Source organism: Pteropus vampyrus, unplaced genomic scaffold (assembly GCF_000151845.1).
Source record: "Pteropus vampyrus isolate Shadow unplaced genomic scaffold, Pvam_2.0 Scaffold261, whole genome shotgun sequence".
NCBI lineage: Eukaryota > Metazoa > Chordata > Mammalia > Chiroptera > Pteropodidae > Pteropus > Pteropus vampyrus.
Window position 1 is genome coordinate 656,427 of NW_011889042.1, and position 25,885 is coordinate 682,311.

Consider the following 25,885-nt stretch of genomic DNA (forward strand, 5'->3'; position numbering starts at 1 on the left):
TCAAGAGAGAGAATTGGCTTCCCCATTTGATTATTGCGCCTATATCGTACGGGCTCAGTAGGGGCTTTGTCTATAGCAGAAACCATAATGTCCAGGAGGAGTTGGTGATCTAATTAAGAAATTGCCTTCGAATGATTTCTGTGTGGACTGCTTATCAAAAAGATATAAATGCTATTATTGACAGTTTCCTAGATATCAAATGCGACACAGTTTCATGTGAGTAGAAGTCACCATGCTCCATATTCTAAGGGGTATAAAAAAATGAAAAAGGCATGCTGCTCCCTGACCCCCAGAAACTTAGAGTTCAAGTGATAAAAAAGAAAAACTAGGACCATAATACAAGGCAGATCAAGTCTTCTCAGAGTACAAAGGAGAGAAAGTTTAGTTCTATCTGGGGAGATCTGAGAAAGTTGTGGGGGGAAAATGCCCTTTAAGCTAGAATTTGAGGAAGAGAGAGAATTTTGATAGGTGAAAATTGAGGAAAGGAATTCCTATTGGCAAAAAACAAAGGCACCGAAGCATACACATAATGGACTGATTTGAGAACAAACTGGAATCTGCTTTGAATATATAGGAAGGGATATGTGAGGGGAAGTTGTGGAAGACCCAACTATCTAGGGAGGTTAGGACCAGACTGTAAAAGGAAAGTGCAGGTGGAAAAGTTGGAACTGGGGACAAGGAATGGAAGGTTTTTGAGGTAAGTTGATGAGTTTAGGAAGATTATTCCAGCAGCAGGATTAAATAGATGTGGGAAAGACTAAAGAAAAGTAATCCGTTAAGTGGTTATCTCAATCAAACACCTAAGCAGGTAATCACACCAAGAGAGACTTGATTTGGAAAGCCACATAAAAGTTGCTAATCTTTTTTTGTTTTGTTTTGTTTTCTGGAAAAATAGCACTTTGGCATTTGGCTGTTTTAGAATAGCCTTTATATAACTTTGGAATGCAAAAGAGAGAAAAAAATACTCTCATTAAAAAGTCAGTGAAAAACTTCTAGTTCGTGATTTTTTAGTTAATAAATAAGTATATAATTCTTACCTAAAACTTTTATATCAGGTCTCTCCCTGAAGAACGACATTGTGCACATTACAGATTATTGAGGTCTCTCCCTGAAGAACGACATTGTGCACATTACAGATTGTAACATAGTGGTTCGATAGTGCATGACTTAAGATACATTTTGTCCTAATCCGCAAGTGTCCTGACAAACGTTAAGTAAGCAAAAAGCATACCTCCCCGTGCCCTTTGCTCATCCGAGTGATTTTTTCAAAAGAATAATACTGAAATAGTGCAGGCATGAAGCCAAGTGACAGACCCATTGCCGCCACTGCTACTTTTCATTATCAGTGCTATCACTTCTCTTTGCTTTACTCTGGTTCACCTGTACAAATGTAGTGGGCTGGTTCCTTTAGTCAAGGTAATGAGCATCCCTTCCCCTCCACTCTGAGTCCTTACACTGGTATATAATTATTATATTCTTCAACCAAGGGCCTTTACACTTGTGTATGCAACATTTGACTTTTTTCAAGATCGACAGTGTGAACAGGTTGAATCACCTATGTTTTAGATTATGAACTTATTGAAAATTCCCATTAAACAATTGTACTGAAATACTCGAGTTCTTAAGGGAAGTTAGTTGAGGGTACGATTTATAAAAATGGAATATTTTTACCCTCATTTCCTCCTTCATTTTATCCTTTTCACCACAAACATAGCCTTTCTCATTACTGTTATCACATTTAAGAGTGTCTTGCTTAATTTAAAAAATTAGCTACATTTATTATTAAGGTTCTTGGCTAAGCACTCGGTATATATTATTACGTTTAATCTTAACAATTCTGTGAGTAGTTATTTTTATTCCAATTTTAGAAATGAGGATACAGAAACTCAAGTTATATATATAATTTGTTCAAAGACACAAAGTTAGTAATTAGCAGAGCCAGATTTAAAACCAAATCTGTATGATTAAAGCTAATGTCTTAATCACTAGCAGCAGATCCTTGGATAACATCATTTCGTTCAATGTCATTTCGTTATAACGCTGAAGAGAAAAATCAATTCCTGGTTGGGGCCACAGTCTGTGTATGGAGTTCACATGTTCTCCCCATCTGTGTGGGTTTTCTCCAAGGACTCTGGTTTCTTCCCACATCTCAAAGATGTGCATGTTAGGGGAATTGGCGTGTCCAGTTGTCCTAGACTCAGTGAGAGAGAGAGAGGGAGCGAGGGAGGGAGAGTATGGCATACCCTGTAATAGAAGGGCATCCTGTCCAGGGTGCGTTCTCACCTCGTGCCCGAAACTACTGGGATAGGCTTTGGCCACCCATAACCTTGAACTGGGATAAGTGGGTTATTTTACTTGTTTTTATTAATCTTTCTTAATTGTATGTATAGTTCACATTTATTTCCATGTTTAATATTAGAAGTGTTTGGAGTCTCTCTCTTTAGAAGTTTGGTGATGTTTTTGTGACCAGAAATACACTGTAGGACTGTAACTCTTTATGTCAATTAACCTATGGTAAAACTGGTTTCATTTTACATTGTTTTGTTTAAAGTTGGTGTACAAGAATCTATTGATGACATGAGTGAAGACTTGCTGTACTTCCTTGACCACTGTGCCTTCCTTGGTGCCAGATGATGTGACTCCACTTTTGGTAATGGAGAAACACTGGTCCAAAGGGGATATTTGCATAGAAGAGTCATAGAATTTTAATGATGAAAGGGTATACAGAGGTCATCAGCCCTCATATAAAACAAAAGTCCTGTGTATTTAAGAAGTGTCTTTATTTAACTAGATTCATATAGTGCTCTGCGTAGTAATAGTACTAGTGACAACATCTTATGGGGGCAGGGAGTTAATTGTAATAAAAAAATGATTTGTGGGTGGAGTTGAGGGTAGAAAGAGGCAGTCCGTTTGGAATGTACTTAGAGGAGCTCTGCTTTTTCATATTCTGTGTCTGATTTGATGACATCTGGGATTTGCTTCAAACTAATGCAAGAGGAGGAAAGTGAAGGTGCATGGGGCAGCACTGGCCATGGTTTGACGGTTGTTGGGTTGTGTGATAGATGTTTTATTATATTTTTCTGTCTATTTTGGTGAATGTTCAAAATTCTCCATAATAAAAAGTTCTTAAAATTTTATTTGAAAGCACTGTTTTCATGATTTTGTAGTGGTTAGATTATATATATGTTTTGTTATCCAAAATTCTCTTGGATGTTTTAGTCAAAGAAGCATATTTTTTTCCTGGCATTCGTTCATATGTAGAATCTCCTTCATTTCTTTTTCTCATTATTTGTTAAAGAAAAAATTCAACATTTTCACTACTAAAGGTGAAGTTAACTGTCAGCTGCCTAGATGGCTGCAGTACTGATATAATTTATCTAATTTCTCTTATGAGTAACTTCTCTTTGACATTATTTTTGAACTCAGACTTGCTTGCATTGTTCTTGTTAGTTTAAAAAAAAAAAAAAATCGCTAGGATGTACTTAGTAATTGGAGTCAGCTGCACTTAAGACTTTTCGGCCAGACTGTTATTTTAGCCTTCACTAGTAGGGTTTTTAACACCAGTTTGACCTTACTTTGAAACATTCTCAAAATACCATACTCTAATATCAATTTATATACTTTCATATTAAGGCAAGGCAGAGTCCCTGGGGAAAAAATAATGAAAGTCTTACTTACTACAAATACAGGAATAAAGGTAGATTTTCTAATATTTTTTTTTTTTAAAGAAAAAAAGGGAAAGACTTTGGATAAAGTTATTTTGGGGGGAGGAGGGTGGTTAGGGCATAATGCTTACAAATGCATTCCAAGTATACAAGTGACAGAAAGATAGGACACCTACAAATTAGGTGGGCTGATTCCCTTGCCTGAGTGCCTTACTGCTGCTTGAGGATACAGACTGAATCCTCTGTTCATAGCATAGCAATGAATTTGTTTCTGAATGCTAAATACTAAGTTTGTATAACATTATACCGGTTATATTTTAGACAAGCAAAGCTCAAATTTTAGAAATATTTTTTTTCTGAAAATAAGTGCTATGTTTTTGTTCATTCCAGTGGAAGACAGTTTCCTGACTCCTTTCTCTCTTTGCTTTTTGCCATCGTCCCTAATTTTCGGCCACTAGTAAACTCCCATCTGGTAGAATGGCAGAGTGAAGTTAGGACAAGAATCTATCAATGATATGGACCTGCAAATCCATATAAGGCAACTGGACTCCCTCCCATCTCTTCTGAGCCGTCTATGGGTGTGTCTAGATACCACAGACCCGGTGCCTGTGAAGACCTGGAACATTCCAGACAATAGCTCGAACTTGTTTTCTTGAGCTATATATAGGAATTGAGCAAGTGTTTTATAATGAAATATCCCTTCAGGCAACTCTGCATGTTCTGGTGATGCAAAATCCTTGGGTACCCAGTAAGCAGTCCTTTTTAAGTTTAAAACGTTGGCTACTTTATTTCTCTTACCTTTTTTGAAAGGTTCAGCTCAATAGTCTTCATAAAATAATAAAATCTGTGAAAGATGAAAATTTTATAATGGTTGATCCTCAATAGCTTTAAAAAAAAACCTCATTCTTTAACAACGCAGCCTTTCTCTACATGATCTTGAACTTTATGTTCTTGAGCTTTTAAGTTTGCTTTAATTAACCCTTTATTTTCTTGCCTTCCCCAAGGCAACTATTGGAATTGTTTTTGAGTTGCTGAGGAAGCGAAAGGTCAAAGATAATTTCTTAGTAAGTTGATTTACATCAAAGAATTACTTCATATAGATTAACGGAAATAATGATACTGGTAAGATTTCCAGACCAGGGTCATTACAACGTTTTGAGTAGGTCCTCAGTGACAAATTGCTGTAAACCTGTTTGGCTCACCACCACAAGGTTTAAAACATAAAAATATCAAAGTGTTTAAATTTTTCTTTCTGTTTCCTTATCAGAAATATTCATTTAGACCATAACAACTGTTAGAACAAGATAACAACTCCAGGCCAGCTGTCAAATGTTTACCATTATCAAAACTCTCCCTGGAGGGAGATGCAACTTTGGCTCGCCTCACCGGCAGTAATTTAATTTTTCCTTCATTCTGACTCGGAAATGGCAGCATTTTTCAAAGCTTCCTCCCACTGATGGCTGAAATTTTCCTTGTGAAATGATTTCCACCAGTCTTGAATCTTTCTTGTTTCTGCCGTCTTCACCTTTGCTGATGGTTCTGCAACTCATCACCAGCTATGCAAACTGACAGTTCACATCCTGGGGCAGCAGCGGGGTCTGGCCTGCAGAAAGGAGCAGCCTGACCAAATTTACGCTCACAAGATCTCTTAATTCACAAAAGCATTTGCTCTAGTTCCTGTTCTCTGCTGCAGGGGCTACGGAGAGGGAGTGGGGGTTGGGGCTGGACCATTGGGAGAATGTTCTGAAGAGAAGAGAGGCTCTCTTCACACTCTACTGAGTACACAGACTTTGGAGATGAAAAACAGACGGAGAGAGGCATTTCCAACCATCTTGCTGATCTGTGCGGGAGTTCATTGAACTGTACAGCATAGCACCAGACCCTTGTGTCATTGGATGTTACTTTTAAAAATTGTTCTTAAATGTTCAGCACAAATACCGCCCCCCCCCGCTTTAACTTAAGTTGACAAAGGATATAAAAATTAAAGACAAATAAAAAGATAAATATTGCAATGAAAACGACCAGAAATCGCTTTCCTCTCTGGAGAGTTCTGTTTAATATGAAAGTCCTCTTAACAAGAGTGGACAGAGGAAGTTTTAGGTTCGATTTGAAATTCATGTACATGACATATTTCATTTTTTTCTTCCCTCACAAATTTAAGCTCAGGCCACTTGTTTGCAGAAACTGCCAAACCTTCTCTGGCTTCTTCTAAGATACTCCTGGAATTTGAGTTTGCCTTTTAACTTCTCGATAGAGACATATTTTTGTCGTTTTCTCTGCAGCCCTCAACTGCTCTACAGAGGACTCACTCCTCTCTGCACAGTCTGCTCCAGACAGACAGCTGGCACGTTACTGCTCCGTAGCACAAGGTCACTCATGTACTTTGTGTACCAGTTTGGGTCAGTCTGAAAATTGCTTTCAAACACAGATTGTTCAAAATGACTGACTTCTTAGGTGTATTTCTACCCACTCCCTCCCCAGATGTCTAAAACGACCTAATCAAATTGGTAGGTTGTTTTTGAGGTTTTGAAAATGGAACTATAATTAAAGTAAAAATGAGAGAATCCTGAGGTAGAGAGGCAGATTTGAATTCTAGGCTTTGCTCTTCTACTGACTATGTTCTTCAATTTCTTTCCTTGTAACCTTCCCATTCACAGTAAAAGAATAGGATTATGGGTGATAACACAATCAAGTCCCTAATCTAGATCCCACTAATTCAGAATGTATGATTACACCGAACTGAAGTTGATCTTTGAACTGTCTGTAAAGTTTGTTATGAAAACTGGTACTTTAAATATTTCAGAAGAGAACATTCACTTACTGAAGAAAATGAAAATGTCTCAAACACTTCTACTCATACAGTTAGTTGTATACAGCATTTCTAATTACAGGTGTTTCTTATGTCAAAGTAATTTTAACAGACTTCTGCCTCTCAACAGTATTCGTCTTAAATATGACTCACCTGTTTCATTGCTTGTGCCTGACCATTTCCCTAATGGCCTAACTGAGAGGTGTTTTTATATTCTCAATGATCCTTCGGAAATACACACTTGAGAAACTTACAACTTGGTTGAGGATGCAAATACCAACACAAGATAGTAGGCATTAGATTCCCAAGGAAGCATCATGAAAAGTAAGTGCTATAGAAATTTTAAATCAGTAGAGGTACTTGGAAGGTTTTGAAACATACATGTATAGCTCGTTTCCTAAACCTTCCAAATATATATAAACAAACACATGGACTTTTATTTTTATTATTCTCAGAACCGGATATAGTCTCTGCTGCATAAAATGTTTAGCTGATGTATATGAAAGCTCCCTCAATTTTGGAGTCAACTGATTTTATTTGGTGTAGTAGTTCTTACGATACCTACCTTTTATTGAGTACTTACTATGTACCAAACATTATGTGCCAGACACTGTTCCAGACTCTGTTTTAAACTATTCATAGAGGACTCAGAAACTCGGGGGCTCTGATGGCAAGGTTTAGGCGATAGGGACTATAGCAAGTTACCTGTGTTTAAGGTGGCTGCCACGATTCCGATCCATGTCAAAATTGCAGAAATGAAGGCTTGACTTTGCCAGACCTTCCATTTCGTCACGAGGGACAGGAAATTCGCATTTCTATGGACGTTTTCTGATTTTTAAAACAGTACAGGCCAAATAAAAGTTTGTGACTTTTACATTATATACTCAACCCCATTTTATTCTCATAACATTCCTCTAAAATGGGTATAATTGTTTGTAGTTGCCCACTTTCAACACAGCTTATAAGTAGCAAAAGTGAGATTCTTCTACCTCACGTCTGAGTCCAAAAACTGTGGTGGTCCTGTGTGGTAGTCTCCTAGACTCGTGGGAGTGGTGCTAGGGAAAGTATTGGCTGTTTGGTCAAAGCCAGGCCCTTAACAAAATCATCACATCATGCACTACTGTACTGTCAAGTAGCATCTCTGTCATTATTGATGGAGAATTAATTATAACATGAAGGTATTGGTGGCTGTAAATATCACAAAAATAAAAGCTCTATTGCCTTTGCTGCAGATTTATTATTTCAACCTTGTACTTCTAGAAAAGCTACACAAATACTCTGAGTTGTTCAAGTTTCACAGAGAATGGCAAAAGTATGAGTGGCAATTTTACAAGGCCTGATCTTGCTAGAGAGAGAGGAGAAACCCATAGTTCTCTGGATCTACTAAATATTTAATCACTTTTGTTAAAATTCTAAATGAACTTTGTGGCCTGAAGGAGTTAATGTACCTCCACAAACCTGCCTTCAGCTGGTAAGATCAGACCCATTGTTATTATTATATACAGCTGTAAAAAGCTGGTTACATAGCATAAATTGCATTGAAACACTTAGGCCACAAGATTACTCAAGAAGAATTGTATTGCTTGTTCAGTCATATATTTTGATCTTTATTGCTAGTAGTTTATTCTCATGAGAGCTGGGGATTAGCCTTGCTTTTAATGTAAAAAGTGTATCTATGAGGGTAAAAATATAAAATGAAAATAGATTTTTAATGGCAACCTTGGTTCTTAGCATTAATTTTACATGCATTTTTCATTCTGAACTTTTAAACAGTTTTGAGAAACATATGAGAGATTTGTGAACAGGGCAAGAGAGGGTCAAATGTATCAAATCCTTGGATTCCAGCAAATGTAGGATTTGTGGAAGAGCAGAGAAGCACACATGTGTTGGGAATGTAAATTAAAATAAAACCTCACTTTGTGGAGACTGAGAAGTGAGTGCACCACGTTATGGCGAATGCCTTCTGAGGCGTTTGTCTTCTCAATAAATTAACCAAATATTAAAATAAACATTAATTTTATCAGTCTGCATTTTTTTTTCTCTCTGGATGAAAGTGTTTCAGGAAAAATCATAAAAGAATCTATGGTAGCTCAGAGAGGTTAAACTCAACAGTTGTTTTCTTTGAAGTCCCTGGCCATGAGGTTAATTGCCAAAACTGCTTGTGGAAAAGGTGGTAACAATTTAACAAGACTGTACAACTGCAGAGACTTAGATGAATATCAGGTGTTTGCAGATGTTTTTTCCTAACAGGAAAGGGGGTGGGGAGGAGAAGAGGAACAGAATGAGAAACAGGGAAGAGAGAGGCCTGAATAAAGTCCCAACTAAACAGCCAATAATTCTTTGTTTGCTTAGCCAATCATCCTGTAATTGGCCAGGAGGTTAATAGGAGTCTATTGATTGGTCAGGAGGAGTGCTTACTGTGGCTATTTTTACAGTATGCTCCCTGACAGAAGGCTGCAATTACTGGAGCTCTCATTCCCACTCTTTAGGGCCATTGCTGCCCTGATTTATGAAACCTGATCAGGTTGCCGTTGGCAATTTATGTTTTAAGTGTTGCCTTCTGGGTCTTTGCTGCTTATGGGTCGGTGTGCTATTTCTCATCATTTATTGTGGTCATTTGAATAAGTAAGCTTATTTATGGCTTATTGAAGTAGGAATACATTAAAAATAATAACCACCACCCACGTGGACTGAAAAGTGGGAACAACCATACAAGATGTGTGATAGAGCCCTACCTTCTCTAGAAGCAGAGATTCTGCTACCAGCATAGAGTTTATAATAGATCAAGAAATAAAATAATCTAGTCCTTTCTTCATCTGCCTTCAACAGACATGTTTCTTAACTCTCCTCATCAATTTGCACTTACCGATATTGATTACACTTGGATTTCTTTTGTGTAACTTCTAATCATCAGACGTGGTCACCGATATTTTAGACTTAAGGAATCTGAGGCCACGTTGAAATGTCTTTGACCGTCCAGACTACTTCAGTAGCCTGTGACAGGGCTCTTCTGTCTTAACCCATCCTCACCTGGTCCTGACCTTAGCTTTATTAATAAGGTACTTACCTCAACATTTCATGTCTCAACTTGTTAAACTTGACTGTAAATCCTTCCATTACTCAAAATCTTGGTTTTCCACCTTTGCTCAAGCTCTCTTTGTAGTTTAGAGTTCCCTGGGTGCCCAGTTGAAGGGGAGTAAATCTCTACTGATGATAAGGGCTTTGAGCCACAGATTTCTGGGTAGCCACATCTAGACAACTGGATCTCACCTGTACCCTCAACTTGTCACTTAAAGCCATGGTGGCCACAACTTCTACTGCAACTGTCACTACTTCCTCCTGTTTCTCCTACTTTTTAAATTTTACTACTACTGCTGTTAAAAAAAAAAAGTATATTAAGTACTTTTGCACGTCCTCTCATTGCTTCTAAAGAGCTCCATCATTGAGCATCCGTATTTTGAATGACTGCTCTCTTCCAGGCACTCTTGCGAGTGCTGTGGATACAGCGGTGATGACAGTAGACCACAGCCGTCCCTGACGATCATGCTCCCGAAAACGTGGTGAATGTTCTTAAGACCCACTGAACTTTCTGGAAGAAGCGTGAAAAACACCAGTCCCACAATGCGACAGTACAAGAAAGGCTAGGATCTTATGTATACACACAGAAAGTGACATTATGACAAGAAGCAGAGTGGCTGTGGTGGGTAAACTAAGTCGATTTTTGGAAAAAGGCTAAATCTACAAAGAAGGTGGTGCTGAGGTTTGAAAACTTTGAGCCCAACCACAGATCTCAGAGAATGTTGGCTAGTAAGAGATGCAAGCATTTTGAACTGGGAAGAGATGAGAGAAAGGGCCAAGTGATCCAGTTCTAAGCTACCTGTTTCATTTTATTATAAAAAGTGTAAAATTTTAAGGTTTTGTTTTTCTAAAAACCCAACTATCCCAATTTTGCAGATTTCTGGTCATTTTCCTTTTGGAGAGAAAGGTACCCTCTAGTTTGGCGGGTATACCTCCCTCTACAAAACAGTGAAACATATGATTGGCCCACCTGAGGCAAAGGATCTACAAACAGCCTCCCAGAGATTGTTTTTTTGTTTGTTTGTTTTTTGTTTTTCTGTAAGGAAACCACTTACTATGAAACTGTTGTTATTTGTGCTGTCTGGACATGGCAGGAGATAATGCCTTTCCTTCTTCTGTTAAAATTTTTCTTCTGTCATCCTATTCTAACAATTTTTCTCATCCTCCTGAGCTCCCTATAGCTCAAAAGAACTTCGATGGTTTTCTCCCCTCTCTGTTAATTGTACACGGAACTCTCTCTCTCTTGCTGTTGCTTCTGCAAATAAGAGTGTCCTTTATCTGCCCACCGCCCTTATTACCTCACTTTAGAAGTTCAGTCTGATTGTGATTCCATCTTTCATAAGAGTCTTTCAATTATTCTGACTAACCTCTCGTTACCATAATGTCACCATGTAGGAGAGTGTTAACCTGACCCGTCTCTCAGCGTGCCAATTATGGTTCAAGTAAAGCAAAATGTTAGTAGCTAAATCTCCTAGGAAGGTCGTCTGCCACCAGTTCCACTGGACTTTGAGACTGTCATTCACTCTTGCCTTTCTCCCTGGTTTGTATCTAGGCAAGACTACCCTTCTTCTCTGTTTTCTTGCTGTGTGATTGTTTCTATTATGAATATCACAGAGAAAGAGATGAGTGTGTGCTTAAAAGATCTAGCCTCACCTTTTCGCCCCCCCCCAGTGTAATGTGGCATTTCTGATTTACCTAATTTGAAATTCCTAAGAGAAAGTAGCTTGGTACTTCAAGATAGACTGACATGTTCTTCATCCTTTGCTTTTACCATCACCCCAAAATCTCAGAACCCCAGAGAAAGGTCCTTGAAATGTATTCTCTCCACCATTGCATGCCTTCAGAATCCTTACATTGGTTTCTTGTTTTCTTGTGTTTTTGCTAAACTTCACTGTTTACCTCATTATTAACTTTTGTATCAGAACTCAACAGCATTTATAAAGTTCTTTAGTAACATGATGATGTCGGAACTTTTCCTGTTTGTGGGTAGAATCTGCTACTGTTTTCCAAAGGAATTAAACAAACAACAACAACAACAAAAAATGTGAACAATCCATGTTCTAAAACTAGCCAGTTCAAAGGTCTCTAGGTTTTAGTATCCTTTCACTGTTGATAAAGGAATTGTGAAAAAAGAGAGTAAACAGACAACAATCCATTCTTTAAGAGAAGGGAAGCAAGGGCTGAGTAAGTAAGCATGGTGTTCATTCTCTAGGATTATTTTGTTGCTTTGAAGGCCTCTCCTTTAGATACTTGTCGCACTGCCTTCCTCCAGTTTTGTTTTCCTTTGTTTTGTTTTGTTTTAAGACAGCCATTCCCTTTGTTGGATGACCATGTAAAAAAAGGGAGGGAGAGAGGAAGTGAGGAAGTGAGGAGGAAGGAAGGAAGGAAGGAAGGAAGGAAGGAAGGAAGGAAGGAAGGAAAGAAGGCTCATGTAATGAAGTAGAGATTGTGAACTGAGAGTTGGAGCAAATGCAGTATTGGAGTATTTTTAAAACTTCGGGTGCTGACTCAGCCATGACACATTCACCTTTTTGGGAGAACTCAGGGAGATTTTTTGGGTAAAAGTCTGTGATTTTGTTTTCATAGTTTAAGAACAAAACTGCAACCACTGACTTTCACATTCTTGAGAAACTAAAATATGACTTGGGTTAATCACTAGAATATTATTTAATGTGTTTAATGTAAAAAGGAGTAAAATTTATTGTGAATGAAGGTACTGGCACTAAATATAATTTTTATTTGAAGTATTCTTTTGATTGAATACAACTTTTTGTTTTGTTTTGTTTTTGGCTTGTGAAAGACAAAATAAATCATTTCAGAAATGTGTTCCTCTCTGCACTTTGCCTTGAAATTGAATATGGCAAAGTGACAAATAAACACTAGGGAGACTTTTTAATGAGACATTTCAGGCATCGCGGAAGGTTTGTACATGGTTCACTTGTGTGAGATGACCTAAACAAACTCATTTTACTATACAATAAAAAAGTGTAAGAAGCTTACATAGGATAAAAATGGTTCTTCATCCTAGAGCATGTATTAAAGAAACTTTGACAGTAAAAAATTAATGAACATACAGTTTTGTATGAATTTTGGTGAAAGTTATCAGAAACAAATAGTAATGGGCCTACTAAATTGATATATTTATAGGAAACTTGAATTGGGGCAATAATTTTGTCCTGAGGCGTTGGTGGCATCATAAAGTATTTGTGCTTTATTCCTTGATGTATTGCTTTATCAACAGAGGTGAACATCTGTATTCAGAAATGGAAAATTCACACTTAAATCTTGTTTTTGTCTATTTAATCAAGCTCAAATTACACGTTAAGAGTGTTGGCCAAAAAACAAACAAACAAACAAAAAACGCTACAGAAAAAGTATAATATTTAACTTGAATCTTAATTTAAATTTGCCACCCAAGGCTTAGTTTTTACATCTGTCTGGAGGCAAACACCTCTGGTATTTGTCAATAAGCAAAAGAAAAATATTGGCTTTCAGATAACAGGCATTTGGTGAGCTGGCGACAGTCGTGCAAGCGAGAATGTTCAAATGATTTCAGCTCTTTCTAGCTTCATTATGTCAGGCTGGCAGATCACATATGGCATTATGGAAATCAGCAAATGAAAACCATATTGATCAGCGTTGAGAACAAATGTAAAAAAGGTGGTCTTGAGGAGGAGCCCAGGAGAAGAATGCTTTCCTGGTCAACCTGATAGGCCCTTGTTAAGGCCTTTTAATCATTTATTAACGTAACCCTCCTTCTTCCCTTTCCACTCAGATTACCTCAGCCACAGAGCATCCTGCTCCATTTATCTTTTAATGTTTCCTTTATTTAATTTATTTTTAAGCTCTAAGTTATACTCTGATTTCAGAATTGAGTTTTACTTTTCATGGGATTGTTTTAAGTGACTTAAATGACTTTTCCCAACAAGCTCACCAGGCATTCGAAGGAAGAAAAGCATTTGCTGAGGTTCACCTATCAGCAAATAATTTACTTGGTATGCATCACAACCAAAAGCAGAGAGACAGAGACAGTCAGCCAGACGCGTTTAAAAAAAAAAAAAAAAAAAAAGCAAAATCTGAGTTGTTCCTAAACTTAATTCTCTGGTTAAGGTTTGGGTCAGTGTTTCAATTTTCAGGTCTTTTTTTCAGGGTTTGGAATTTAGCCTGGTAAAATTACTTCAGGTCTAAAACCGGAATCTCGGGCACCTTTCTTTCTCCTCTTCCTTCTCTGACTTCAGCAGAAAGCTGGAGTTTTCTTTTATATTGTGACTTTAGAAGGAAAATTAGAGTAATGTTCATTTTCCCTAAGTGAGATAGAGACACGGAAGTCTGTGGTTTGTGGAGGATTCTGTTGTCCTTGAATGTTCTCACCTGAAATGCATCTCGGCTTTTTGTAGGTTTCCTGCCCTTCCTAAATCACATTCAAAACATAGGTTTGAACAGGCTTGCTTCTCTCCCCGCCTCTTCCCTTCCAGCTTTTGCCTCCCCTTACACTGTTATGTCCAGGTTCATTTGGTAAGAAATTTCAAAGCTGTTTTTTCATACGGAACTGTGTCCTTTTGTAGTTGATAAGTAACCTGTGGATGTGATTCTTTGGAATATTAATTATTATATAACAATAATTGTTTCTACTCTGATTAGGGCATAAATCCCTCTAGAAAGAGATTCACACAAATAAAAGAAACCTGAAATATAAGTTAATGCCCTGAAACAGGCATAGAAACCATCTCTATGATGGACTCTCTTGTGAATTATTTAGCTAATTGACAAAACTGAATATTTGCTATTTTTCTGCATTTGAAAACACCTTTAAAAAAAAACCCCTTTAACATTTAACAACTGAGGTATCACTTTCCTATAAATTTAACATTGAATTCTGAAATAGATGTTCATAAAAAGCAAAAAATGTGGTTAACCTCCAAGTACTGTGGGTGATCAAATCATTGAACTTTCTTTTTGTTCTGGACTCCTTGTCTGTGGCCGTTTGGGCCTGATTATTTTAATCTTTGCTTTCCTGTGTTTCCTTTTCTTTCCCGTGCATGTGGAGGGACTATTTCTGATTGGTTTGGATATCAAAAGATGTACAATGTGTAGATGTACAATTTCTGATTGGTTTGGATATCAAAAGATGTACAATGTACTAGAATCAGGAATTTTATTTTGGTTTCCCTTAGGACTGCAAAGATACATTCAATAATGTGTGTGGAAAAAAAAAAATCCATGTATAAAATCTATGTTGTCTTTTCTTCTTCTTGCATTCTCATTGATTTCTAAGTGTTTTTCCTCATAGACTCACATTTCTACCCCACTTTTCTTTCTGGGCTCTACATCAAACGGTGTAGGAATTACAGCAGGAGTGCTATCTGGGCAAGACTTACTCTCCTTGTTTCTTGCAGAAGAGCAGAACATTAAACAGTGAGTGGACTGTACAGAAACGCTCTCCCTCTCCTGCTCTTTTTTTTTTCCCTCTCTCTCTCTCTCCCTCCTTTTTCCACTCTTCCCTCTCCTCTTCCTCTCTCTTTCTCTCTCTCTCCCCATTCCCAATGGGAGTGTTGTTTATAGAGCATTATAATTTATAACTGAAGAGAGTGGATTTAATTTCAGTGGAGAGGCTCGCCAGCAGGGCGCCAGCCTGCAATCATATGAATCAGCAAGCTGCAAACTCTATTGAATGGAAAGTATTATCGCTGGCCACAAACGGACACTGTTTCTCCTAAACAACTCCCTTGGTGCAGGAAGACCTTGTCTTCATTCATCTCTTTTACATATCTACTTCTGTTTTAATTTTACCATTTCCTAAAAGCGTTTTCTCTTTAGATTGCAACTTTTCTCTAACTACCTTATTTCCTGACCCAGCGTTGGAAACTGCTATTGTATATATCTGGCTGATTTGATATTTCTTCTTTCTCCATCCTTACTATGTATGACTTTAGTTTTTCCTTCTCTTCTCCTTCCTGCATACAAGTCTTTTTATTTATTTTTTTTTAATGGGGGCTGTTAAACATGCAAACAAGACTGTGATGAACCATTAGCATTAATATTGTAAAATGCTAGTCAGTTTGAATCATCTAAAGTTTTATTTAATCATGGATGTTTTCTTTATGCTCTGATATTTTTTCCTACATTCATGGAAAGATTTATTCTCTTGTCCTTCACACATCTGGGAGATGATTTCTTATTCTTTACACGACCCATCAAATCTCTTGTAACGTTAATACCTGTACCTTTATGCCAAGTTTTTCAGTCATTTTTTTAGAAAGAGTCCTAGAATATGTGCATGACATTTTGTGGTTGGTATTTGTTTTAATCCAACATCGGCCGCTTTCATGTAGTTAAGATAAATCTCAGAGTCATTTTAAAAACCAAGTTAGACCCACAAGGCTGGTACCTTTTTCACACATATTTTCCTGAATTCATGCAGCTGTTATAAATGTTGGCAATTTTGGTAGTGAATCTTTAACTGAGATTAGACAGATTGTATTAATATTGCATCAACTATCATATCAGGCTATCTTCTCCCAGACTCGAATAATTTCAACACTCATATCTTAACAATGAAATTCAAGTCGCAGGAATAGCTGGTTGACTGATACTGATATTTGCTTAAAAGGAGAGAGGGATAGCACATGAAGCAGTAAGGAAGCTCCAGTAAAGGAATTCTGTTTAGACATCCGTGGAAAAGCCAGACTAGGCTGACTACATTTGTTTACAATAGAGGTCTTATATATTTAAAAAATACTAACAGATACGAAAGTTAACAAATAACCAAAGTTAACAAATAACCAAAATGCTAAAAGCTCAGAAATTTGATATGAAATTCACATGTTTTATTGTCAGAAATGTATTTATTTTCTTACTTTCTATAAAGGGAAGTTATTTATATATCAGCTTGCATAGTTTCTTGACACAATTTAAGATCAACAAATCAAAATATATGTAACCATAATTTTTCTCATTTAAAGCACAAACTTATGAATCCATATGTATTCATAAATTTTCTCCTTTAAAGCCTGAGAATAGAGTTATAGTCTTCACTGTCTCAGCTTGGAATTTCTTTTGCCTTTGATTACTCAATGAGAATTACACATAGGAACAGAAAATCAATACGTTTACTTCTGCTTATTTTCAAAATTGAATATTGCTGTGGTTTAATATCGGAGAATGTATACCTAGTGTCAGCCTTAGAGAGGTTTCGCTTGGTTTAGTATTAAATTCCTGGTGGTGGTAGTTGTTACCTCTAACAACAATTAACTATCAACAGAAGTAAAATTTCTTATCACTGTTTTTATTCCAAGAAGTAGTATGTGAAATGAGGAAGGAGATGGTGAGGTGATTGCAGGTGAATGTATTTCTAAACCCTTTTAGTCCTGACTTACAACCAGTTGATAAGCCTGACTTATGATGTGTAGATTTTATTGAATTAAGATTAGAAAAAGTATAGGCAGCTCTGTAATGAATATCTTTATACAGAAATCTTGTGCATTTTTTAACTTCCTTGAGGAGGACGGAGAACTATAGTGAAGCGCAAATGTTTGAGTAAGGTCGAAACGACTCAGAAATGGTGAAAAGGCCCTTGGCTTCATCCGTTTCTTTTCAGAGGCAGGCAGGGAGAGGGCCTTTGTCTTTTCACTCGAGTCCTGTGGGCTTAGTTATTGTGTTTTGTTTGGTGTGTGTGTGTGTGTGTGTGTGTGTGTGTTTTGTTTGTTTGTTTTTCTTTTTTTTACCTAAAAGATGTCCCCCTTTCTACCTGTAATGTAATATAAGGCTCATTCTGGTCAATTCCTATTTTTTTAAAAAAATTCTACCATAAGAACTCTCAAAACCCAAGCTAGAACAGATAAATTCTGCTTGCCTGTATATTATAAGCAAAGGATTAGTACTCATCGTTGAATTAATTCCTTTGAAAATTTTCTGCAATTGAAGTAGAAGAAAAAATGTGGTAGCTATCTATGATTCAAATAAAAATATATATTGAAAATAGAATCTTCTATAAATAAATTTGTCCAAAATCCTTATATGCTACTAGATTCAAAAATATAAATGAAGTGCAGAGAAGTACAGTTCACTAAAAAGTTGTTTTTTAAGGGTCTAAAACAGGGTTGTTGTTTTTAGTTTAGTTTTTTTTTTTTTGCACAGTTCTCACACATTAGAGTGACCTGACTTCTTAACAAGTTATCTGATTCCTTAATCAGAAAAACTTTGTAAAAGAGTGGAGTTTTAAAATATTACTAGATGACCTTGTAGAAGTCCCTACCCTGGTCATATAGGGAATATATTGCATTTACATAATGGCTGTTGGCTTCCTTGACTGTTCATATCTAGAGTTTCCGAGTGTTGCTTTAATAAAACGTATTCGGGCATCGAGGCCGACAGCTATGTTTCCCCTCCCTGTAACTCTGCTTCTGGACCGTGTGCTTGGCCGACTTAGCAAAGCTTAGAAGTCAGCTGCATCTGTGTGAGCCAGCTCTGCTTTGACTGGGAGCGGTTGAGTACACCATTTGTTTTCTTTTCTAAATATCACAAAAGTTTTATTTTCCATTGACTAGAGGTGTTTTTTTTTTTTTTTAATTACTTTGGGCTAAATGTTTACCAATTTTTCTAACGTTTATACTTCCAAAATATAAAAAAAAGGTCATGGCCTTATTACTGATTGTAGTGGATAACACTGTGGCCGCTGTAGTTAAAACTGTGACCTTGGTGGGGGATGGGGAAAGGCCCTACCGGTGGCTGCTTTCCTCACTTTCTGGAGCTTTGATGTGTTCCTGCAACTGATATAAATGCAGGGGGGTTCAGGGAGAGGCAGCTGGCTGGCAGCGACAGATTAAAATATTTCTGACCCACAAAAGTAACCAAATGCCCATATTTCTTCATTTAACATAATTAATACCTTGTATTTCCACTGACTTTGATAAAGTGGCCTTCTTCCTCCCACCCCATCCCCCTTCCCTCTGTCAACTTTGGGAAGACTGCAAGAGATCTATAGTTAAAATACTCTACAGATGATGAAGGATAACATGTCTCAAAAAAGCTAACATCAAAAGTCTCAATTAGGTTGCTGCCTAGCAGGAAGCTTATAACCACATTAAAATTTCATTTTTAGTATACTGTATTTCAGCAGCAAGAGTTGCAATCTAAAAGCAAAATGAAACATTTTGGTTTGGCTGTCAAATAAATCCACATTTTGTTATAAATGTGTAAATTACAGGAAATATATGAAAAGTGTTAAATATTTCTTATCAAATATTGTTAAAGAGGAATTTGGTACTTTGGAATTTAGAAAAAGCCTGGGATGGATTTTTGTCATGTTACAAGGTCTACTTGTTGCATTTAATTTGAAGCAGTTGTCCTTATTTCATTATCACAGAGCACAATGGTTTTTAATTTATTCTTTAAATGACAGAGATAGTGGCACCAAATATGCCTTTAGGTTTAGGCCATATTTGATTGATCATGTGATTATGTCGGTGCCTTTTTTCTCTCCTTTTGCACCTCAGTGTATACATTTCTGCGTGAAAAGACAGACGATGTCTTTATTTTAAACAATCTAATGGTTGAGCAAGCCATCTGGAAAGGCGATGTCAGCTGAGGGCAAGGATGGCTGCTGGCGAGGGTGGTCATCCGCCGCTTCCCCCCAACACACACACCAGCCTCCGCAAATCCAGTTTCATGGTGCCTGAGTTGCCGTCTGGTTGTTTGAACTCATTCTCCTTAGCTGATATTTAACTAGTAGCTTGTTCTGTAAAAGTATCAGTACTGCCTTCTCCGGCCTTTGCAAACATGATTGCCGGACAAAGATGAGCAGCACTGATCTGCTATGATGGACAGAATTCAATTATATTACTCTCTCAGAGGGGTAAAAGGCACACATTTAATGCCATAACTAAATTGGATTCCTTCTACTAAGAAATCCTAAATTTGTGTTTAATAGCCAGATAAATGTAGAGCTGATTTACGTTTCCAGGCTGATTGTAGATTTGGTTGATAGGATATAAAGTTTGGTCTGTACGTGGATGGTTTTATTTACTACCCCAAACGATGTGTATATATACTGGTTATGCACTATTGTTTTCTTCCGTAAAAATTGAAGCTCTCTTATTGGAAGATATGCTGGGTAAGTAAACAGATAGTTACTGCAATGGGTGTGGAGCCACCACCGGTCTTAACCGAGTGTGTATGGGGCAGCCCCATGAAGATTCTGCTTCTCCGGGATGAGGGTAGAGAGAATCATTTCACAAGGAAGGGCTTATGATAGAATTGCTGCTGACAGCTGGGTTTCTTTTTATTCCCCACAAATAGATGTTTCCTTTGCCTCCACAGAAAGGGGATTTTCTCACGTTGTATGGCTACAGAGAAAGGATGGATGCACACAGCATATTATTTTATGTGGGGATGTTCTGATAGAATTCCTAACTACCTGTTCCATGCTGCATGCAGTCTGCTTGCTGTATGGCAGCAAGACTAAGATGATCCCAGTAATAAACCTTGTTGGTATGGTTCACTGATTTTTTTGGACTCTGCATTTGTTTTAGCAGACTTCTCTGATAGCTTTTTGCAGTTTTCAGCTTTTTGTTGTTAAAAACAAAAATAATAAGTAAACCAGTTCAGAGATATATTTCTCTCTCTGAAATAGATTCCACATCATAGCGCCCTCCTTGGCGAGGAGTTGTCTCTCTCGCCAAGGCTGGAACCTGAGGAACCAGTCCTGATGGAATATGAGAAAGAACAGGGTATTATTTACATTCTTAATGGTCCTGCCCTTTCTCATGATTTGAGAGATTCAAGAGGACCAACACAGTATTAGAACTTATTCTTTAAATAATTATATATATGTGAATATATAGATTTCTTGTACAAATTTTATACGTAGTTCTTGAAGTTTACTCTTACTTTGTGAAAGATCAGGGCCACATTCTACTCACATTTCATTCAACAAATTTGATTGAACACCTGTTGTGCAATGTAATAATGAAGACCTAGAATGTATTTATCAGAGTTGATGTTGTTCCCGTTATGTGAAACACTGCAGCACACACAAGATAAATATTACTGAATAAGACATCAGCTATTCACAACTAACAGGAGATGGGAAGGTTTCTTTTCTGCTAACATTTGACCACAATATTTTAGGTTTGAAGGAATAGCTACAATATGTTATTCCATTGTAGAATTGCCCAGATTCTTTTCAGTTTCATTCCAGAGTCCTTCCTGGAATATAGGTCAATAAGTGGTAATATTCTATTAGGAGTCAAAGAAACAAACAAAAATAATGCAAAGAAACTGAGAACTTAATTGAGGTGACTGTATTGTTAGGCACGGAAATCAGAGGTTAAGGATGTGACTTTTTATTTTTGGAGACATCAGTATTGGTAAATTTATAAAATCCTTAATAGAAGACAATAAAAGTACCATGGAAACATGTGTATAGTGATTCCAGAACAGTGGCACGATTCTGAAATGTCTTCTAAGTCATCAGAGAAATTTCCAATTATGTTTAATACAGTTTTTGTATTAAGTGTGCTTCATTATTTTCCATTTCCTTATATATTAGTATCAACATATGATAGATACGATACCTCTCCATGAATAAGAATGTTCCGTTAACCCCATGTTATGTCTTGTTTGGACCACTTTCATGGTCTGTTTTGAGATTGCTGAACCACATAAACCTTACCATGGGCATTCACATTGAAAAGTGGTGGTCCACAGAGCCGACTGTCCAAGAAGCCGAGTGCCCCGGAGAATGCATGCCGTGACGGTTTCCACCCATTAGATTCTTACTCCTTTTGATGCCCTTTCCTCAACTTAGTGTCTTCAGTTATCTGACAGGTTTCAAAGGAAGCCCTGTTAAGGCCCAGACTATTTTAATTAGAGACTTTTCTCCCAGAGGAAGCCCTGAGAGCCAAAGGAATTAGAAGAAAAGCACCAAAGGAATTAGAACAGACTCACCTAAGAACTTAGATGCTCTCCAGAAATAACCCTTACTGACCATCATTGTTTAGTTTGGCCACACCTACTTCAATAGTGTCATGCATTCTGGAGGCATTTATCTGATTAGAAAATATTAATTTATAGAGAACTCTTCATTTGCATTGACAATTAATCCTTGACAGACCTCAGGCAGTAATTTTATATTCTATAGAAAAGTACACTGAGGCTTAGAAATGTTAATTTCAGCTTTAGTGACTAAGTGTTAGAGCTGGGAGTCAAACTGAGGTTCCATAAATCCAAATACTGTCTTTCCACCATGTGAAGCTGCCTCGTTCTTTGTGATGGTAATGATCATAGCTAACAAACTGAGTCTCTTGATAAGTTCTCTCCCATTATTGCTAATTTAGGAGCCTCCCCCACTCAGTTCCTTTTTATCCTTGCAAAACAAAACACCTTTTCCTGGAGTTCCTTTTGGCAGGTTATCAACAAGCGAAAGCCTTAGATTCCTTCAAAACATATTTTTGGCCTGTAGTAGCTTATATAACTGATAGCTTCATCAGTCTTCTCTCTCATTTACTTCTAGTTAAAAGGCAATTTGCGATAGGGCCTCAAAATGCTGGGTTACAGTCCTATGAGCATTTTCTTATTTTGTGAAATACGTAGATATTATTGAATCCTTCCTGTGTTCTTAGCAGTATGGGCGATGAGAAACTTTGTTCCTTTCTCAATTCAAGGAGCTTTAGTTGAGAAAGATGAAGCATAAATGCCTTGGAAGTACTAAAAAGATGAAGAAGTACCACAGGGCATTATATGATCAATTGGAAAATTAATGGTACAGATAGTAAATGCCTTGCATTCGGGAAAGGAAAAATTGTAACATTGATAGAGTCCCTATCTAGTCCTAGCACCTTAAGAGAAGGTAAAACTCAGCAAAATTAATACAGGCTTAAATTTACACAGCAAGATATTGCCATGTCTAGAATTCAAATTCAGGTCTTTTCACTGCCAGTCTTTTGCCTGAACTACACTCTCAACCTGACCTGGAATCACTAAGATTTGAAGAGAGAAGTGAAATACCTTCAGTATTTTTAAGCTTTTCTATGTAACGTATATTCTCTGGAAGATCTTGATGACTCTACAACACCAATTCCATATCTGTGTACACCTCTCACGTGGAGCTGACTTGGCCCTTGAGCCTTTTCTGTTTCTCCCTTCTCCTACATTTTGTATTTAGCATTTAATCACCACACTAAAAAACGGTTTGACATCACTTTGTGTTAAAAACAAAACAGAATAAAAAGCAAACAAAATTTATTTTGAACAGTGACTTTCGATCATTAATGCCTGCATAGAGATTAGGTCATAATTTTCTCACCTTATTTAAATGTTTATCCCTAATTTTTCTCCTGCCAACGTCTAGAATTCCAAAGTGTCTTTCCTCAGTAATTTAATTAGGCCACAAGTTTGAGGCTTAATGATGGATCAAAAAATGTATGATATGCTTGGAAGATCAAGACGGCAAATTGATTACTGTTGTAGCAAAGGCTGGCAAATGTGGGAGAGGGAGCAGGTACTGCCCTGTGCTGCGGGATCTGAGTCAGTGATCAAGGTCAGCCTCAGTTCATTAACTTCTTCTGAGGGCTTATAGTTATTGTAACTATAACTTCTCATACCTTATATTCTAATTATAATATAGTATGGTTTGGGAATGACTTTTGTTCACTTCAGTTAATGTCCTAGAGTAATATAGGATGTGGAAAGATTTATAGTAGCATAAGTTGATTTCTGGTTATTTTGCCTTGTCTCCTAGTGCCCACAAATGGAAAAATCTCACCCCCCAAGATACATGTGGATACAGAAGTTCCCATCCATGGGCACATTTGCTGGGGCGGTGGTGTGTGTTGGGGGTGGGGGGCAGTGCTTCATGTAATCATCTAAAAACAGCATCTGTTTTAAAGAGCAATACATAGGGATTTTCATTGTGCTCTCAGCTAACACACTGTTAAAAATTGGACTGTATTTCATGGTAATTTTTAAGCTCTCACAATCAAGAACTTTGTTTTTTCAACAATTCTAATACCCATTTCATTTGTATGTTTAGACAGTACCATACATTGTTTCGACCATAAATTGCTAATAAGTCTACTTTTAGATGACTTTTAAAGTATTTTGCTTGAAGCAAGATGATAAATAACTTTAAACTTAACAATTTTTATGAAAATCTAGAATGAAGATAACATATGTCTAGTCTTTTGTACAGAAGTATAACAACTTAGTTTGGAGTTTAGCGCATTGATAACCTAACTGTGCTATGACACAGCATTCTTTTTATTTAAGGATTCCTCAGTGTACTTTAGAATCTCTCAACACCAACCTTTATAAATTAACACAAAATCAGAAAAGCCAATATATTTTTTCATTTGTTGTACAGATCTTAAAGACTTTTTTTGAGAAGCAGACAGTTCTGTTTGTGATAAGATAATGAATTGGAGTTTTTTTTAAGCTGAGGATATTTGTCGATATTGGAAATTTTTTTACTAATCTCATTTAAAATAGATTTTGTTTCTTTCACTTTCTGTAAGTTAATTTTAACAAAGGTAAAGTCATTAACATTCATTTTCTAGGCATTAATTGGGTACTTCATAGAGTTTTGCAAGACCTTCGATGAATGCAGGTACCAGACTTACTCTTCCACCTGAAACAAATGAACTGGACAATTATATGATACAATGGTTTTCAAGTTACTGAGTATCAGGCAATTAAGGACAGTGATCCCTGAGAGATGGGAAACAAATGAAGTGCGACCTACAATTGTCGTGGCTCATTGCCAGTACGTGCTGTGGGATGGAGAAATCCAGGTGGAGCACAGCAGCCTTTCTGAGTGGAATAGATGAAGCTGGTGTTTGGGGAGGCCAAGTTGTCTGGCTTTTACGGATCAGAGTATCATAGAGGAGAGAGCCGCACATATAGAGAGCCCTAGAGATATGCAGAAAGTATCCTGCAAACCTTCACCTGAGTACTGATCAGCACATGAGAAACTTCCCAAGGTCCAGGAAAGATTCACCCAGAAACATTTGAGAGAACATTCACTGGGGCCCACACTGGTCTGGGGATAGTTTTTCTTCCTACCAGCCAGAGTGGAAAATCTCATAACTTACGAGCAAATAGAGAGAATACTCAGAAGGTTTTTGCCTCCACAGTGGGGCAACATTTCTCCCAAACTGTACTGCTATAGTCCTGCCTAACAAAGTTTAAAAGCAAGACCCAAGGCACATCATAATCAAATGGCTTAAAGCCAGTGATAAAGAGAAAAAAGTTAAGCTTTTTACACTGTACATGAAGGGTTATCATATTCCCTAAAGGTAGACTTTAATAAGTAACAAATATATGATATAAACCCTAAAGCAACCACTAATATAGCAAAGATTTATATAGCTTAAAAAGCTAACAAATGAGATAAAATGGAATCATAAAAATATGTAATTAATCCAAAAGAAGTCAGGGAGAAGAAAAAGAAAAAAGGAACAACAACAACAAAAAGAACCATACAGACAAATAGAAAATACATAGCAAAATGGTAGATTGAAACCCAACTATATCAAAAATCATATTAACTATAAATGGCTTAAACACCCAATTAAACGACAGAAATTGTCAGATTGGATAAAAAAGGAAGAAACCCACTTAAATATAAGGACGTGAATAGCATAAAAGTAAAAGGATGGAAATAATATACTATGTTAACCTAATCAAAAGAAAACAGTGGTCATATTAACAAAGTAGACTTCAGAAGAAAGAACATTATTACAGAATAAGGGGTCATTTATAATGTTGAGGGTGTTAATTTATGAAGAGGACCTATCAATTCTAAGTGTTTATATTACAGAGCTTCAAAACATATGAAACAGAAATGAACCATAAGCAGAATTAGGCAAACACAATTGTCGCTGAAGATTCCAACATCCTTTTCTCAATAATTGATAGAAGAATAAAGAATCAAGGATATCGAAGACTTGAATAACACAACTAACTGACTTTGATTGACATTTATATATAATGTACACACAAATATATACATAAACCTCCACCATCACCTGCAGAACTATCTTTGTTTCAAGTGCATACAAATATTTACTGTGATAATACATATTCTGAGCCTTAAAGCAACCCTCAATAAATTTAAAAGATTTAAGTCAGACAAAATGCGTTCTCTGACCACAATGCCATTAAATTAGAAATCGATAACCACAAGATATTTGGAAAAATCCCCAAATAATTGGAAGCTAACTCTTCTAAATATATCATAGATCTAAGAAGCAATTAAAATTAAAAATTATTTTGAACTGAATGGAAAGTAAGACACGATATATCAAAGTTTGTGGAGTACACCAAAGCAGTACTTAGA

General features: G+C 36.9%; 1 protein-coding gene and 1 pseudogene across 1 annotated transcript in view; both read left to right on the forward strand.

Moving 5' to 3' along the window:
* BCAS3 (BCAS3, microtubule associated cell migration factor) overlaps positions 1–25,885 on the forward strand; it is a 535,625-nt gene that overhangs the window by 330,116 nt on the left and 179,624 nt on the right. The gene's annotated exons all lie outside the window — the stretch shown is intronic.
* LOC111729392 lies at positions 8,611–10,346 on the forward strand (annotated as a pseudogene).